The sequence below is a fragment of the Balaenoptera acutorostrata genome, chromosome 1, assembly GCF_949987535.1.
Source record: "Balaenoptera acutorostrata chromosome 1, mBalAcu1.1, whole genome shotgun sequence".
Taxonomy (NCBI): domain Eukaryota; kingdom Metazoa; phylum Chordata; class Mammalia; order Artiodactyla; family Balaenopteridae; genus Balaenoptera; species Balaenoptera acutorostrata.
Window position 1 is genome coordinate 78,206,704 of NC_080064.1, and position 20,282 is coordinate 78,226,985.

Here is a 20,282-nt window from a genome sequence, read left to right on the forward strand (position 1 = left end):
CAAAGTACCAAAAAGGACATGAAGTAGCAACCAAAATCTCCCCATTTTCTTCTAAGAAAAAGCCAGACTTGAGGCTTTGTGAAGATTCTGGACCTTTCATAGCATATCATGTCAGGCAGTGCATGAATTCTACTAACTATTTTGATTAAGATATAATCCTACATTTGGAAGCAAAAATAATTGTTTCAATATATTCAGTTCTTCCTTCTTCCTTTCTTCCTCCATACCTGTTCCAAAGTATCAATCAAAATAACAATATCACAAATATAGAACAAAGAATAACCCATGACCTAAAATAATTCTAACTTGGGTTAGTGGTCTCACAAATGAAATCTGTTGAATGTCCCTTGTAGGTTTTAGGTAGATCCATTATTATTTCTTATATCATTTATATTTAAAAAGCTCCTCTTCAGGATTGGTTCAATATGGTGGAGTAGAAGGACTTGCGCTCACTCCCTTTCACGAGAGCACCGTAATCACAACTAACTACTGAACAATCATCAACAGGAAGACACTGGAACTCACCAAAAAATATACCCCACAACCAAATACAAAGGAGAAGCCACAATGAGAAGGTAGGAGGGGCGCAAGCACAATAAAATCAAATCTCATAACTGCTGGGTGGGTGAATCACAAACTGAAGAACAATTATACCACAGAAGTCCACCCACTGGAGTGAAGGTTCTGAGACCCATAACAGGCTTCCGAACCTGGGGGTCTGGCAACGGGATGAGGAATTCCAAGAGAATCAGACATTGAAGGCCAGCGGAATTTGATTGCAGGACTTCGATAGAACTGGGGAAACAGAGACTCCACTCTTGGAGGGGACACACAAAGTAGTGTGTGCATCAGGACCCAGCAGGAAGGAGCAGTGACCCCATAGTAGACTGAACCAGACCTACCTGCTAGTATTGGAGGGTCTTCTGCAGAGGCGGGGGGTGGCTGTGGCTCATGTGGGGACAAGGACACTGGCAGTAGAAGTTCTGGGAAGTAATCCTTGGCATGAGCCCTCCCAGAGTCCACCATTAACCCCACCGAAGAGTCTGTAGGCGCCAGTGCTGTGTCGCCTCAGGGCAAACAACTAACAGGGAGGGAACTCAGCACCACCCATCAGCAGACAAGCAGATTAAAGTTTTACTGAGCTCTGCCCACCAGATCAACACCCAGCTCTACATACCACCAGTCCTTCCCATCAGGAAGCTTACACAAGCCTCTTAGATAGCCTCAACCACTAGAGAACAGACAGCAGAAGCAAGAAGAACTACAATCCTGCAGCCTGTGGAATGAAAACCACATTCACAGAAAGAGAGACAAAATGAAAAGCCAGAGGACTATGTACAAAATGAAGGAACAAGATAAAACCCCAGAAAAACAACTAAATGAAATGGAGATAGGCAACCTTCCAGAAAAAGAATTCATAATAATGATAGTGAAGATGATCTAGGACCTCGGAAAAAGAATGGAGGCAAAGATCGAGAAGATGCAAGAAATGTTTAACAAAGACCTAGAAGGATTAAAGAACAAACAGAGATGAACAATACAATAACTGAAATGAAAAATGCACTAGAAGAGATCAATAGCAGAATAACTGAGGCAGAAGAATGGATAAGTCACCTGGAAGACAGAATGGTGGAATTCACTGCCACAGAACAGGATAAAGAAAAAAGAATGAAAAGAAATGAAGACAGCCTAAGAGACCTCTGGGACAACATTAAATGCACCAACATTCATATTAGAGTGGTCCCAGAAGGAGAAGAGAGAGAGGAAGGACCCAAGAAAATATTTGAAGAGATTATAGTTGAAAACGTCCCTAACATGGTAAAAGAAATAACCACCCAAGTCCAAGAAGCACAGAGAGTCCCAGGCAGGATAAACCCAAGGAGAAACATGCCGAGACACATAGTAATCAAACTGACAAAAATTAAAGACAAAGAAAAATTATTGAAAGCAACAAGGGAACTCCCATAAGGTTGATAGCTGATTTCTCAGCAGAAACTCTACAAGCCAGAAGGGAGTGGCATGATATATTTAAAGTGATGAAAGGGAAGAACCTACAATCAAGCTTACTCTACCAGGCAAGGATCTAATTCAGATTCAATGGAGAAATCAAAAGCTTTACAAACAAGCAAAAGCTAAGAGAATTCAGCACCCCCAAACCAGCTCTACAACAAATGCTAACAGAACTTCTCTAAGTGGGAAACGCAAGAGTAGAAAAGGACCTACAAAAACAAACCCAAAACAATTAAGAAAATGGTAACAGGAACATATATATTGATAATTACCTTAAATGTGTATGAACTAAATGCTCCAACCAGAAGACACAAGCTCGCTGAATGGATACAAAAACAATACCCATATGTATGCTGTCAACATGAGACCCATTTCAGACATACGGACACATATAGACTGAAAATGAGGGGAGGGAAAAAGATATCCCATGCAAATGGAAATCAAAAGAAAGCTGGAGTAACAACACTCATATCAGATAAAATAGATTTAAAATAAAGAATGTTACAAGAGACAAGGAAGGATACTACATAATGATCAAGGGGTCAATCCAGAAGAAGATAAAGCAATTATAAATATATATGCACCCAACATAGGAGCACCTCAATACATAAGGCAAATGCTAACAACTATAAAAGAGGAAATCGACAGTAACACAGTAATAGTGGGGGACTTTAACACCTCACTTACACCAATCGACAGATAATCCAGACAGAAAATTAATAAGGAAACACAAGCTTTAAATGACACAATAGACCAGATAGATTTAATTGATATTTATAGGGCATTCCATCCAAAAACAGCAGATTACACTTTCTTCTCAGGTGCACATGGAACATTCTCTGGGATAGATCACATCTTGGGTCACAAATCAAGCTTTGGTAAATTTAAGAAAATTGAAACGATATCAAGCATCTTTTCCAACCACAATGCTATGTGATTAGAAATCAATTACAGGGAAAAAAACCTAAAAAACACAAACACATGGAGGCTAAACAATATGTTACTAAATAAACAAGAGATCACTGAAGAAATCACAGAGGAAATCAAAATATACCTAGAGACAGATGACAACAAAAACCCAATGTCCAAAACCTATGGGATGCAGCAAAAGCTTTTCTAAGAGGGAAGTTTATAGCAATACAACCCTACCTCAAGAAACAAGAAAAATCTCAAATAAACAGTTTAACCTTACACCTAAAGGAACTAGAGAAAGAAGAACAAACAAAACCCAAAGTTAGTAGAAGGAAAGAAATCATAAAGATCTGAGCAGAAATAAATGAAATAGAAACAAAGAAAACAATAGCAAACATCAATAAAACTAAAAGCTGGTTCTTTGAGAAGAAAAACAAAATTGATCACTAGACTCATCAAGAAAAAGAGGGAGAGGACTCAAATCAATAAAATTAGGAGTGAAAAAGGAGAATTTACAATGGACACCACAGAAATACAAAGTGTCATAAGAGACTATTACAAGCAACTCTAGGCCAATAAAATGGACAACCTGGAAGAAATGGACAAATTCTTAGAAAGGTATAACCTTCCAAGACTGAACCAGGAAGAAATAGAAAATATGAACAGACAAATCACAAGTAATGAAATTGAAACTGTGATTAAAAATCATCCAACAAGCAAAAGTCCAGGACCAGATGGCTTCACAGGCGAATTCTATCAAACATTTAGAGAAGAGCTAACACCCATCCTCCACAAACTCTTCCAAAAAACTGCAGAAGAAGGAACACTCCTAGATTCATTCTATGAGGCTACCATCACCCTGATACCAAAACCAAAGATACTACAAAAAAAATTACAGACCAATATCACTGATGAATATAGATGCAAAATCCTCAACAAAATACTAGCAAACAGAATCCAGCAACACATTAAAAGTATCATACACCACGATTAAGTGGGATTTATCCCAGGGATTCAAGGATTCTTCAATATATGCAAATCAATCAATGTGATACACCATATTAACAAATTGAAAAATAAAAACCATATGATCATCTCAATAGATGCAGAAAAAGCTTTTGACAAAATTCAACACCCATTTATGATAAAAACTCTCCAGAAAGTGGGCATAGAGGGAACCTACCTCAACATAATAAAGGCCATATATGACAAACCCACAGTAAACATCATTCTCAATCGTGAAAAACTGAAAGCATTTCCTCTAAGATCAGGAACGAGACAAGGATGTCCACTCTCATCACTATTATTCAACATAGTTTTGGAAGTCCTAGCCATGGCAGTCAGAGAAGAAAAAGAAATAAAAGGAATACAAATTAGAAAAGAAGAAATAATGCTGTCACTGTCTGCAGATGACGTGATACTATACACAGATAATTCTAAAGATGCCACCAGAAAACTACTAGAACTAATCAATGAATTTCATAAAGTAGCAGGATACAAAATTAATGCACAGAAATCTCTTGCATTCCTATACACTAACAACAAAATATCAGAAAAAGAAATTAAGGAAACAATCCCATTCACCACTGCAATAAAAAGAATAAATGACCTAGGAGTAAACCTACCTAAGGAGGTAAAAGACCTGTACTCAGAAAACTATAAGACACTGATGAAAGAAATCAAAGATGACACAAACAGATGGAGAGCTATATCATGTTCTTGGATTGGAAGAAACAATATTGTGAAAATGACTATACTACACAAAGCAATCTACAGATTCAATGCAATCCCTATCAAATTACCAATGACATATTTTACAGAACTAGAACAAAAAAATCTTTAAATTTGTATGGAACACAAAAGACCCTGCATAGCCACAGCAATCTTGAGGGAAAAAAAGTGGAGCCGGAATCAGGAATCAGGAATCAGGCTCCCTGACTTCAGACTATACTACAAAGCTATAGTAATGAAGACAATATGGTACTGGCACAAAAACAGAAATATAGATCAATGGAACAGGATAAAAAGCCCAGAGATAAACCCACAAACCTATGGTCAACTGATCTATGACAAAGGAGGCAAGGATATACAATGGAGAAAAGACAGTCTCTTCAAAAAGTGGTGCTGGGAAAACTGGACAGCTACATGTAAAAGAATGAAATTAGAACACTCCCTAACACCATACACAAAAATAAACTCAAAATGGATTAAAGACCTAAATGTAAAGCCAGACACTATAAAACTCTTAGAGGAAAACATAGGAAGAACACTCTTTGACATACATTATGGCAAGATCTTTTGACCAACATCCTAGAGTAATGGAAATAAAAATAAAAATAAACAAATGGGACCTAATGAAACTTCAAAGCTTTTGCACAGCAAAGGAAACCATAAGCAATATAAAAAGATAACCCTCAGAATGGGAGAAAATATTTGCAAGCAAATCAATGGACAAAGGATTAATCTCCAAAATATATAAACAGCTCATGCAGCTCAGTATTAAAAAAAACCAACAACCCAATCCAAAAATGGGCAGAAGACCTAAATAGACATTTCTCCAAAGAAGTCATGCAGATGGCCAAGAGGCACATGAAAAGCTGCTCAACATCACTAATTATTAGAGAAATGCAAAGCAAAACTACAATGAGGTATCACCTCACATCAATTAGAAAGGGCATCCTCAGAAAATCTATGAACAACAAATGCTCGAGAGGGTATGGAGAAAAGGGAACCCTCTTGCACTGTTGGTGGAAATGTAAATTGATACAGTCACTATGGAGAACAGTATAGAGGTTCCTTAAAAAACTAACAGTAGAATTACCATATGACCCAGCAATCCCAGTCTGGGGCATATACCCATAGAAAACCATAATTCAAAAAGACACATGCACCCCAGTGTTCACTGTGGCACTATTTACAATAGCCAGGTCACGGAAGCAACCTAAATGCCCATTGACAGACGAATGGATAAAGAAGATGTGGTACATATATACAATGGAATATTACTCATAAAAAGAACAAAATGGGGTCATTTGTAGAGATATGGATGGACCTTGAGACTATCATAAAGAATGAATTCAGAAAGATAAAAACAAATATTGTATACTAACGCATATATGTGGAATCTAGAAAAATGTTACAGATGAACCGGTTTGAAAGGCAGAAATAGATACACATATATAGAGAACAAACGTATGGACACCAAGGGGGGATAGCAGGGAGGCGGGGCTGGTGGTGGTGGGATGAATTGGGAGATTGGGATTGACCTATATGCACTCATATGTATAAAATAGATAACTAATAAGACCCTGCTGTATAAAAATATAAAGTGAAATTCAAAAAAATTAATAAAATGAAAAACTCCTCTTGTCTTAGCATTCTTGAGAGCTTTGTGGACATCAGCATTTATTATTTCCATTTTATAAAAGAAAAATCAAATGCCCAGAGAGGGTAAGGCATCAGCAAAGAGCCACAGAGTGATATATTGGAAGTGCTGTGAGGAGGCTTCAAGAAGCCTAATTTCTAAAGTAGTGTTCTATCCACTCAACCATGCTGTTGCTCATTAAGATGGAACCTCTCACTAAAATGAGGCATACTCATTAAAAATCCTTTAGGTTTCTAACATTAACTACCTTTGTGCATCTCAGGTCTAATGCTTCACAAAGGCTCATAAGGGAATTAGACATTTTATTTAAGTGCTACTTAACTAAAAGTTAAAATGTATAATTTTCTATTGCAGAATAAGAACTGAGAGACTAATTTGGTGGAGTAGTTAAATTTTACAAAGCCTGAGTCTCAATTTTCAAAAAATATTGTACACTTATTTATTGAAGTGAATGAAACATTTGCTATAAAACTATTCAACGGAAAGTTTTTTAACAAAGCATAATTTACTTTTCATTTACAGAACAATGGAAAGTAGAAGGAAATCTCCTCCAAGGTATTAGAATCATGTACAGTTTCATCCTTGACTAAAAAATTATTTCCCCAGCCTGTTTTCTCAATACTAAGGATATGCAGAAAAGTATCACTTGCATTCATCATGAAAATTACAGAAAAATGACTGAAACTACTGAGAACATTATTAAATAAAACATATACTTATTATCTGTCTTTTTGTCTCTGTCTTTTATTCTACGGTTTACAGAACACTGATTCTTCCTTACCAGTCCTCTTACTCAGAAATTAAATTTCACTCTGTTCCCAAATGTGGGAAGTCAACTTCATGTGGGGCATTTGAGGGTGAAATCCACACCTGGGCTGTGGATCCAAGCTCTTGACTGCCTGCTGGGAGTGCACCCTTCAATTTAAGTGTGGTAAATGGGGCAGTGGGAGGCCTTCTCATCCCCCAGCAGATGGTAAGCAGAATCAGAGGTTCTTTGTTCCAGGTGCATTAAGTTTCAAAATGAGAATGGGGCCCATTTCTCCTTATCTGATTATGCATGAGCACAGCATTTCAACCCAGGAGGCTAAGACAATGAATATGTACCCTGATACATTCAATGTGATCATATGGAACTAGGAAAAAAAGAAAAAAATGTGTCCTTTTCATATTCATATTCAGACACAGAACCAGTGAGCTGAGCTTGGCACCTTAGGAACTTGTCACCATATATTCCAGGAACTCCTAAGAGACCCCGGTCACCTAGTCAATGCAAGTGTAAATGTTTGGGGGCATGTAACAGAAGTCTTAGAATCAAAGAGGTAACTAATATATAACTAAAATCCCCTTTTCTGATGGAGTACAATAGAGCAAGCATTATGAACGCATACACACGTGTCTGTGTGTGTGTGTGTGTGAATGTTTGTGGGGAACTTGTCAGTTACATGAGGTATGATGATGCCCCTGTAGGGTCTTGGGCAGCCATGGAAGCTTACTGCTGACTTCAGTGAGCACAGGCTTCCAAGGTGGTCTCACAGGGGTCAGGTAGAGGACCTAGGCAGCAGCAGTGAGGTGGTAGTAAGGGGAAAACAGGATGGGGCCAGGAACCAGAAAACAGACAGACTCAGTAGGAACCAGGGTAAGCTCTCAAGGAAGGTTCCAGTAGCACACAACAGGTGAAGGCATTCACAGGAAAATGGGGTGCCATTAGACCCTATGCTTCCTGAGCAAGGAACACTATTTTATCCATTATTGTTTTCTCAGCAATAGAGTAAGCATACAGTAAATGTTTGCCCTATGAATGAATGAATGAAAGAAAAACAAGGCTCTGCTCTACCTGAGCAGAGGCTTAGGTAGCTACAACTAAGGAGATCCAACTGTAGGTAGCAGAGCTCAAGACAAAAGTATTCCTGTTCAGAATCTGCTGGGGACAGGAAACTGGGACCGACAGGGGTTGGAAGGCACAAAATAGAAATCAGTTATTGCAAGTGGAATAAATGGACTCGGCTACTCAGAACAGCAGAAGAGTTCAGATCGTGTAATCAGCATACACTGTCAGAGGAAATCTGTAAACTGGGTGACATGATGTTAAGACCCTGAGTTGGTGAGGGGAGGGATTAGTGCATGGACCTTGGTGCATAACTGGACACTCCCAGGTAAGTGTGTGTGTGTGGATGTGAGACAGAGAGAGAGAGAGAGAGAGATAAAGAGACAGACCCACAGACACAGAGATAAAGAGAGGAAAGAGAAGAAGAAGAAGAGAGAACGACTTTGGGGCTTTTCTTTATTTACCTTTTCATTCAATCACCAACTGTTTATTGAATGCTTATTTCATATTAGCCACTGTGTGGATACTGGGGAGGCAAAAAGTCTATTTCATTTGGAAGGATATTCATCCACGAGGAGAATATGGATGAACAAACATTAATAGATGTTCCTTCCAGAACCTGGGAAAGGAGGCCAGCCATGATGGCAGTAGCCATCAGCACAATTCATTGGTGGAGGTAGAGCGGGCAGAAGTGTCACCTCAGATAGTGTGCAGGTCACTACCAACTGACACTTCCCTTTCCATACATATACTATATCCAGTCCCTCAGGAATCAGAAATGTCTCTCTCGATCAAGATCAAATTATTGCTCCAGGTCCAGAAGAGTAGCCAAATAAGGAAGCAGAGGATGATGGTGCCAAGAAAATTTATCTTACTCTGAAGTTCCTATAGAATTTCTCACAGAAGTTCTGGCTCTTGAAGGTTTTAGGAATTTTTTTAAGAGTAGAAAAACAATTTCTGCAGATTATCAGATAAACAAGTTTTACCATTTAGTATTAAAAATAAAGTGATAAATGTATCCTGAAAAGAAAATATACAATATGAAAAGATAAGGCTCAATGAAGACATGAGGTCTGTCTTCAGATACCTGAAGACATGAGGTTTGTCATGTAGGAAAGAAATTTATCCTGTTCCGTGATACCCTCAAGGAGCAGAATTAGAACCATTGGGTTATACGTTCTGCCTCAATATTATTAATAAATTGCCATCTCAGAGCTATCCATGGAAGAAATGGACTATCACAACATGAGTTTGTCCAACACACAAAGCATGCCTGGGCTGCTCCAAGCAGAAAATAATATGGGCAGCTGCTGGGTTAATATCTGGAGAAACTGACCAGCAGCCTTTAAGACTGAAAACTAGAGTCCAAAGTGCCAACTTAGACCCAAGGATGGTGAGCACAGAAGCAGTAATATAACATAGATGACTCTCCTAAGTCAGGTTAACAGCTACATATATCAAGTAATCAGTCACTGGGAGCAGGACCTTAGCCAATACCTGGTTGACAGAAAGTGAGGTAGGGGTCAGTCCTCCCATGAGCTAAAGGGTAGTAATCCTGAGCAGGCTTCTAGAGGGGTAGCCCACAAAGCTCATCAGGAGAAGGAGGTAGAAAACTTGGCCTGTGTGTCACCATATTGTCTTACTTCTAATTTAGTGGTTTGCAGCTTTACTATGAAGAACTTGCTTGTGGTCTGAGAAGGTGCCTCATTGGAGCCCTGAGGAGGAGAAAGCTGAGAAATTAAGAATTTGAGATCTCCACTTCCCATTTCAAAGACTAGCTTCTTATTTGTTTTATTTATGTAAGATTTCTCTGAAGAAATGTCAGTCTCCTTGATTCCAAGCAGAATGTCCACCACAGTGCTCCACTAAAGTGTGAAAACCATAGCCATATAAGAGCTTTAAGACCTTCACATCTCATTCCACCCCTCCAAGAAGGAATATCCAAGGACATAACGAAGTCCTCATAGACACGCAGTTGTGCTATGATAACTAGGGGAGGAGCTTTGGGTATGAGCAGTCAAAAGTTAAAGAGCTATCCCTGCTTCTCTGCCTTGCCTGAGAGTCCCTATTTGGATGGATTTATATTATTCTCCTCTTTTCTATCTTCCTCCAATGTTACTGCTTTGTTGGCTCTAATTGCAAAGCCTAGGAGGACCAGGAAGGCATAGGGAAATGAAAACATTACTTTAACCAACTCTGTTCCAAACCCCAGAAGGGATGCTATCTTCATCCTTCTCTCACTCTGAAAGTAATAAGTTCCTAAAAACCATGATCATCAGATGTGGCTTGGGGAAAGGAACTTCAAGTTAGAAAAATAAAAGCAGTTCTCGTAGCCTATGTGTAGTCTAGCCTGGTTGACAAATGCAGGACAAAACAGGCATTAGCGCTAAGGCCTAAATTAAAACTTGTTTGCTCAACTTGATCAATCAAGATGGAGGAGTAGGAGGACATGGAAATCACTTCCCCCCACAAACACATCAAACATACATCTACAAGTGGAACAAGTCTCACTGAAAACTAACAAGAAGCTGACAGAAAGACTCTTGTACAACCAAGGCTGTAGGAAAGATGCAAGTGGAATAGGGCAGGAAGGAAAGAGAAGGGATCAGGTCAGGACCTATGCCCCAGAGGAAAAGGGAGATTACACAGGTGGAAATCCACCCTGGGGAGTGAGCAGTTCAAGTCACATGGCGGGCGCCCTAATCCTGGGGTCCAACACAAGGAAGACATGCCCCCTTGGCTGGTTGGAGGGCCATTGGGACTAACAGGAGGGCCATGGGAAGCCTGGACTCTGCTTGTGAGGGGCAAAGCACACACTTGCTCACACCCAGGCAGGGTGGAGAAGGCAGACTGAAGCAGTTTCCCATGGCCACCCTGGCAGTGCACCCCAACCTGAACCAAGCAAATGCTCCAGCCCCACTTACCTTACCTTGTACCTCCCCACTGAAGCATGGGCTACCACAACTGGGGAGAGAGCTCAGCCATGGGACACAGGTGACTTGGACCTGGGTGGCATCTTAGCACAGTGAGAGTGGCTATTGCTCGCATTTACACAGGCTGTGCAAAAGAAGTGGTCCAGATCTCTGAAGGAGGCCAAACCTCAACAGCTCCCACCCAGATAAACACTAAGAGCCCATGCAGGCCCTGCCTGCCAAGCAGCACAGCTCCACAACAGGGCAGGGAGAGCAGAGGCTGGGAGGAGTGATCTGCTATAAGTGGCAAAGGAGCCTTAGATGCAGTGGGGCCTGCCATTGCTGGTGCTTGCACAGGCAGCACATCTGAGGCAGCCCAGACCTCTGTTTGTGGCTGGCCCAGTGCAGCCCACACCCATCACAAACACAGAGCCTGCACAAGCCCCTCTTGCTCCAGGACTGCTGCCCTCTGGGACAAGGGTACCAGTGCTGGGAGGAAGGAGAGTACATACTTAAAGTTAACAAAACCAGCTTGGACCTCACCCTCAGAGCTTCTGCTCCATCAACTTGGGATCAAGCCCCACCCCTGATAGGACAGGAATGGCCACTGAGCAGAGAGGAAGCACTGGCTCACACATGGCTCTGGCCCTAGCTCCTCCATCTCCAGCTCCACCTCTTACCAAGGTGACAGATGCTAGCACAACTTGAGGAAAGGTGTAACGTCTGTTCATGTCAAATCCAGCTTTCCCACCGAAGGCAATGGGCACATGCAGACTGTATATGGACATTCCCCCACAAGGACACCCCTTCAAGACTGCAGTAGGTACCTGTTAAACCTAAATTCATACAGAGAGAGAAAGTTAAGCAAAATGAAAAGACAGAGGAGCTGGTCTCATTTGAAGAAGCAAGAAAAAAAAAAAAACCTGAAAAAAATAAATAGGGCTTCCCTGGTGGCGCAGTGGTTAAGAATCCGCCTGCTAATGCAGGGGACATGGGTTCGAGCCCTTGTCTGGGAAGATGCCACATGCCACAGAGCAACTAATCCTGTGTGCCACAACTACTAAGCCTGTGCTCTAGAGCCCACGAGCTACAACTACTGAGCCTGCGTGCCACAACTACTGAAGCCCGCGTACCTAGAGCCAGTGCTCCACAACAATGGAAGCCACCACAATAAGAAGCCCGCGCACCAAAACGAAGAGTAGCTCTCGCTCACTGCAACTAGAGAAAGCCTGCACGCAGCAACAAAGACCCAATGCAGTCCAAAAAATAAATAAATAAATATTTTTAAAAATCCTTAAAAATAAATAAATAAATAAATAATAAAACAGAAATAAACAACCTACCAGATAAAGAATTCAAAGCATTAGTAATAAGAATGCTAACTAAATTAGGGAAAAGAATATGTGAACACAGTGAGAATTTTAACAAGGAACTGGAAAATATAAAAAAGAACCAATTGAAACTGAAGGATACAATAACTGAAATGAAGAACACACTAGACAGAATGAACATCAGACTAAGTGATACAAAAGAATGCATAAGTGATCTGGAAGACAGAATAATGAAAATCACCCAATCAGAATAGCAAAAAGAAAAACAAATTTTAAAAAATGAGGACAGTTTAAGAGATCTCTGGAATAACATCAAGTGTACCAACATTCACGTTATAAGGGAATATCATCAAGTGCACCAACGTTCACACTATAAGGGTCCCAGAGGAGAAGGGAGGGGGGAAGGTCAAAAATGTATCTGATGAAATTATGGGTGAAAACTTCCCAATGCTGGAGAAGGAAACAGATATCCAGGTACAGGAAGAACAGAGCGTCCCAAATAAGATGAATCAAAACAGACCCACACAAAGATATATCATAATCAAAATGGCAAAAGTTAAAGAGAGAATTCTAAAGACAGCAAGAGAAAAACAGAGTCATATAAGAGGGAATCCCAGTAAAACTATCAGCTGATTTTTCTGCAGAAACTGCAGGCCAGAAGGGAGTGGCATGATATATTCAAAGTACTGAAAGGGAAAATCCTGCAGCTTAGGACACTCTACCCAGCAAGATTACCACTCAGACTTGAAGAAGAGATAAAGAACTTAGACAAGCAAAATCTAAAGGAGTACATTAATACTAAACCTACCCTAAAAGAAATGTTAAAAGATCTTCTCTAAGTTGAAAAGAAAAAGCTATAACAAGAAGTAAGAGTCCATAGGAAAGGAAAAATCCCACTAGGAAAGACAAATATATAGTAAGGACTGAAGATCAACCACTTAAATAAGCTAGTGTGAAGATCAAAAGACAAAAATTTTAAAGCAACTGTAACTACAATAAACAGTGAAGGGATGAACATGAAGATGTAAAATATGACACCAAAAGCATAAAATGTGGGGGACGGGAGTAAAAAAATGGCAAATCTTTTAGAATGTGTTTGAACTTAAATGACTAAAAGTTTAAAACAAGTAAATATAGTTACAGGTCAACGTATATGAACCCCATGGGAGCGACAAATCAAAAGCCTACATATACATACACAAAAACTAAAAAGACATGAACAAAGTACTAAAAAAAAACCAAACAAACAAACCTGCAAGAGAATAAACAAAAAGAAAAACAAATCAACAGACAACTACAGAAACAACTGGAAAACAAGTAATAAAATGGCAATAAGTACACACCTATCAAAAATTACTCTAAATGTCAATGGACTACATGTTCCAGTCAAAAGACATGGGGTGGCTGATTGAATTAACATTCTGCTTACAAGAAACTCACTTCAGAGCTAAGACACACACAGACTGAAAGTGAGGAAATAGAAAAAGATATTTTATGCAACCTAAATGACAAGAAAGCAGGGGTAGCAATACTCATATCAGACAAAGTAGACCTTAAAACAAAGGCTATAACTAAAGACAAAGAATAGCATTGTATAATGATAAAAGGATCAATACAAGAAGAGGATATATGCACACATATATGCACATATATGCACCCAATACAGGAGCACTTATATAAAGCAAATATTAACAGACATAAAGGGAGAAATGAACATAATACAATAATATTTGGGGATGTAACACCTCACTTAAATCAATGGACAGATCATCCAGACAGAAAATCAAAATATCAACAGTGGTCTTAAATGACACAGTAGACCAGTTGGAGCTAATAAATACCTACAGGACATTGTATCCAAAATCAGCAGAATAAACACTGTTTTCAAGTGTGCAAGGAACATTCTCCAGGATAGATCACACACTAGGTCACAAAACTAGTTTCAACAAATTTAAGAGGGTAGAAAGTATATCAAGCATTTTTTCCAGCTACAACAGTATAAAAGTAGAAATCAATTATAGAAAGAAAAATGAGAAAAGTACAAACATTTGAAGAGTAAACAACGTGCTACTAAAAAACCAATGTGTCAATGAAGAAATCAAAGAGCAAATCATAAAATAGCTTGAGATAAATGAAAATGGAAACAAATTTTCAAAACCCATGGAATTCAGCAAAAGCCATTCTAAGTGGGAAGTTTATAGTAATGTAAGCCTCCCTCAAGAAACAAGAAAGATCTCAAATAAACAACCTAACCTACCATCTAAAGAAATTAGAAAAAGAACAAACAAAGTTGAAATTCAGCACAAGGAAGGAAATAATAAAGATCAGAGAGGAAGTAAATAAAATAGAGACCAAAAAAAAAAAAAATTAGGAAAGATCAACAAAACCAAGAGATGGATTTTTTAAAAAGATAATAAAAATTAATAAACCTTTAACCATGCTCATTAAGAAGAGAAAGGACCCAAATAAACAAAATAAGAAATTAAAGGGAGAAATAACAGCCAATACCACAGAGATACAAAAAATCATAAGAGAATGCTATAAACAGTTATATGCCAAAAAACTGTACAACCTAGAAGAAGTGGACAAATTTCCAGAAACATACAACCTGCCAGGACTGAATCAGGAAGAAACAGTCAATCTGAATTTGTAATTAAAAATACTCCCATCAAACAAAAGTCCAGGACTAGATGGCTTCAAAGGGGACTTCTACCAAACATATAAAGAAGAGCTAATACATATCCCTCTCAAACTTTTCCAAAAAATTAAAGAGGATGGAACACTCTCAAATTCATTCTAAAAGGCCACCAATATCCTCATATCAAAACCAGACAAAGACATTACAAAAAAAGAAAACTGCAGGCCAATGTACTTGATGAATATAGATACAAAAATCCTCAACAAGATATTAGCATACAGAATCCAACAATGTATACATAGGATCATACACCATAATCAAATGGGATTTATTCCAGGGATGCAAGGATGGTTCAATATTCACAAATCAATCAATGTGATACACCCCATCAACCAAAGGAAAGATAACGATCACACAATCATCTCAATACATGCAGAAAAAGAATTTGACAAAATTCAATATCCATTCTTAATAAAAACTCACATTATAGCTGCTATAGAGGGAACATATCTCAAAATAATAAAGGTAATTTATGACAAACCCACAGCTAACATCATACTCAACAGTGAAAGCTGAAAGCCTTTCCTCTAAATTCAGGAAGAAGACAAGGATGCCCACTCTTGCCACTTCTATTTCACATAGTATTGGCAGTCCTAGCCACATAATCAGACAAGAAAAAGAAATAAAAGGCATCCAAATTAGAAGGGAAAAAGTAAAACTGCCACTATTTGCAGATGACATGATAATATATAGAGAATACCCAAAAGTCTCCACCAAAAACTATTAGAACTAACAAATGAATTCAGTAAAGTTACAGAATACAAATTTAACATATAGAAATCTGTTGCTTTTCTATACACTGATAATGAACTACCAGAAAGAGAAAATAACAACAAAAAAAATCCATTTAAAATCACATAATAAAGAATAAAATACCTAGGAATAAACTTAACCAAGGAGATGAAAGACCTATACTCTGAAAACTATAAAACACTGATGAAGGAAACTGAAGATGATTCAAAGAAATGGAAAGATATCCCAAGCTCTTGGACTGGAAGAATTAATATTGTTAAAATGTCTACACTACCCAAAGCAATCTACAAATTTAATGCAATCCTGATTAAAATACTAACATTTTTCAGAGAACTAGAATAAGCCTAAAATTTATACAGAGCCACAAAAGACCCTGAATTGCCAAAGAAATCTTAAAAAAAAATGAACAAAGCTGACGGTATCACGCTCCCTGACTTTAGACTATATTACAACATTACAGTAATCAAAACAGCATGACAGTGGTACAAAAACAGACACATAGATCAGTGGAACATAATAGAGGGCTCAGAAATAATCTCATGTGCCTATCGTCAATAAATCTACAACAAAGGAAGCAAGAATATACAATGGAGAAAAGACAGTTTCTTCAATAAGTGGTACTGGGAAAACTGGATAGCTATGTGTAGAAAAATGAAATTAGAACATTTCCTCACACCATATACAAAAGTAAACTTAGAAAGGAGTAAAGACCTAAATGTAAGACCTGAAACCATAAAACCCCTAGAAGAGAACACTGGCAGAACACTCATTGACATAAATTGTAACAAAGTATTTTTGGATCTGTCTCCTAATGCAAAAGAAATAAAAGCCAAACCAAAAAAATAGGCCCTAATTAAACATAAATGTTTTGCACAGCAAAGGAAACCATAAACAAAACAAAAAGACAATGGGAGAAAATATTTGTAAATAATATGACCAGCAAGGGGTTAATATCCAAAATATATAAACAGCTCATACAACTCAACAACAAAAAACAAACAACCCAATTGAAAAATGGGCAGATGACCCGAACAGGCATTTTTCCAAAGAAGACATACAGATGGCCAACAGGCACATGAAAAGATACTCAACATTGTGTTTTTGTTGTTATTAATTTTTTGGGGGGTATGGTTGCTTTACAATGTTGCGTTAGCCTCCACTGCACAACAAAATGAATCAGCCATATACGTACAAATATCCCCTCCCTTTTGGACTTCCCTCTCATTTAGGTTACCACAGTGCATTAGGTAGAGTTCCCTGTGCTATACAGTATGTTCCCATCAGTTGTCTATTTTATACATAGTATCAACAATGTATATGTGTAATTCCCAGTCTCCCAATTCCTCCCACCCCACCCCTTTCCCCCTTGATATCCATCAGAGAAATGCAAATCAAAACCACAATGAGATATCACCTCATACCTATCAGAATGGCTAACATCAAAAAGTATACAAATAACAAATTTTCGTGAGGATATGGAGAAAAGGGAATCCTTGTTCACTGTTGGTGGAAATGTAAGTTGGTGCATTCACTTATGGAAAACAGTATAGAGATTCCTGAAAAAGCTAAAAATAGAACTACCACATGATCCAGCAATTCCAATCCTGGGTATATATCCAAAAATAAAAACACTAACTCAAAAAGATGCCTGCACCCCAGTGTTCATAGCAGCATTATTTATGATAGCCAAGATATGGAAGCAATCCAAGTGTCCATCAACAGACAAATGGATAAAGAAGAATACCACTGGAATACTACTCAGCCATGAAAAAATGAAATTCTGCCATTTACAAAAATATGGATGGACCTAGAGAGTATTATGCTTAGTGAAATATGTAGTCAGATAGAGAAAAACACCGTATGTTATGACTTATATGTGGAATCTAAAAAATAAATTGAATGTATATAACAAAACTGAAACAGACAAGCAGATATAGAAAGAAACTAGTGGATATCAGTGGGAAGATGGGAGGGGGTTGGGGCAAGATAGGGATATGGGATTAAGAGATACAAACTACTAAGTATAAAATAGATAAGCAACAAAGATATTATTGTACAGCATAGGGAAACATAGCCATTATTTTTTAGTAACTTTAAATGGAACATAATTTATAAAATTATTGAATCACTATGCTATATACTTGAAACTAATATAATATTGTAAATCAACTATACTTCAAAAAAATTGTTTGCTCAAAGTAACACTGTCATTTAAATTGCACTTGGATAATGGGGTCAGAGTGGATGTCTGGGCTGGATTTAGACTCTTGGCTACCTGGGGATGGATTTAGATTTGTGCAATTACACAGCATGGCAAAGGAATATGGAAGGCTTCCATCTATTAGAGATGGGTTTACTTATGACTTATAATTAGGAATCCAGACACCAGGCCTATGGCAGCAAAATTAATTCCTGCTTCTGCCTCCTGGTGGGTCTGAACCCATACTAGGATTGGATTTGAGTTTCTCAAAGATATTACTGAAAATCAGAAGTAAAAATACCTAGGGAAGACAGAGACAGTCCTCCTTAGATGAGTTCAAACTTGAGCTGGAAGTCTGTTTGTTGTGGAACTTAAGAAGGAATTCAGACATTGGAACTCATCCACTTTTCTCAAGCCCCATCGTTTCCACTCCCATCTCCAACTTGCATTGCCAAAGGAGATCTCTCTGATCCAATGCAATCCAATATGTACCAGAATGACTATTTTATGTGTGTGAACACAATAAAGTTGCATTTCTTATCTATGTACAGTCTACTGAGGGTGTTCTGATGAGCAGATTTCGAGTTTCAGGAAAACATATTATTTCTATTCCAGATTGTAACTTATTACAGTTTACTTGTCTCAATGTTTTATCCATTCAAGTGAAATATTTATCTGTTCAAGTGAATGTTATTTCCATTTAGATCACTTTATCTTCCTGGTTTTTAAAATATAATTTTATTAAGTATTTCTTCTACATATATTAAGCATCACATCAGATGTTGTATTGGTTTTTGCTTTAACCATCAAATATAATTTAAGAAATTCATGAGAACAGTCTATTATATTTGCCCTGATTTTTACCCATTCTGATGTTCTTTCCTTTCTAAAGTTCCAAGCCTTCTTCTGTTTTTATATTCTTTCTGTTTAGAGAACCTCCTTTAGCCATTCTTTGAATGTGTGTTTACTTTTAGTGACAAGGTCTTAGTTTTACTTTGTCTGAGAATTTCTTGATTTTGTCTTCCTTCCCGAAGGAGATTTTTGCTGGGTTGACTGTTCTTTTCTTTCAGCACTTGAAAAATTGTGTCACCTTTTTCTGGCTTTCTGTGTTTCAGATGAGAAATTCACTATCATTTGAATTGATGTTCAATTAAAATTGGAGTTCAGTTCAATTGATAAGTAATGAGTCATTTCTCTCTGGTTGCTTTCAAATTTTTTTCTTTGGTTTTAGTTTTCAAAAAGTCTAATTTTAACATATCTTTTTTTTTTCTCCTTTTTTTTTCCCTTGTGATGAGAGCGCTTTTTTTTTAATTTATTTATTTATTTATTTATTTATTTTTATATTTATGGCTGTGTTGGGTCTTCATTTCTGTGTGAGGGCTTTCTCCATTTGCAGCAAGTGGGGGCCACTCTTCATCGTGGTGCGCGGGCCTCTCACTGTCGCAGCCTCTCTTGTTGTGGAGCACAGGTTCCAGACGCGCAGGCTCAGCAGTTGTGGCTCACGGGCCTAGTCACTCCGCGGCATGTGGGATCTTCCCAGACCAGAGCTCGAACCCGTGTCCCCTGCATTGGCAGGCAGATTCTCAACCACTGCGCCACCTGGGAAGCCCTAATTTTAACATATCTTGAAATAGATTTTTTGGGGGGTTATCCCACTTAGAGTTTGCTCAGATTCTTGAATATGTAGGTTTAAATATTTCATCAAATTTAGAAAGTTTTCAAACATGATATCTTTGAATATTTTTTTATCCCAACTCTCTCTCTCTTTCCTCTCCTTTTTTTTTGGGGTCTATTCTAGATTGTTCAGATTGTATAAATTCTATTGCTCTGTCCAAAGTTTACTGATTCTGCCTTCTGTCATCTCTACTACTGAGCCCATCCAGTATTTTATTTTGCTTTTAATGATTTTCAATTTTATAATTTCCATTTTGTTCTTTTTCATAACTTCTTTGCTCAGATTTTCCATTTTTATCAGTTGATTTGAAAGAATTTGTTATTGTGATTGAAGTATTTTTTGATGGCTGCTTTGGAATTCTTATCAGATAATTCCAACATCTGATTCATCTTGGTGTTGGTGTCTGTTGACTATCATTTCTTTATCAAGTTGTAATTTTTTGGTTCTTGATAATGAGAGATTTTTTAATTGTATTGTATCTAGTTATTTTGTATATTGTATTAGTGGACTTTAGATCCTATGTGATTTTCTTTTTTTGTAGAGAGTCCGCCTGTTAAGGTATAGAATAAAGGCTAAGTAAC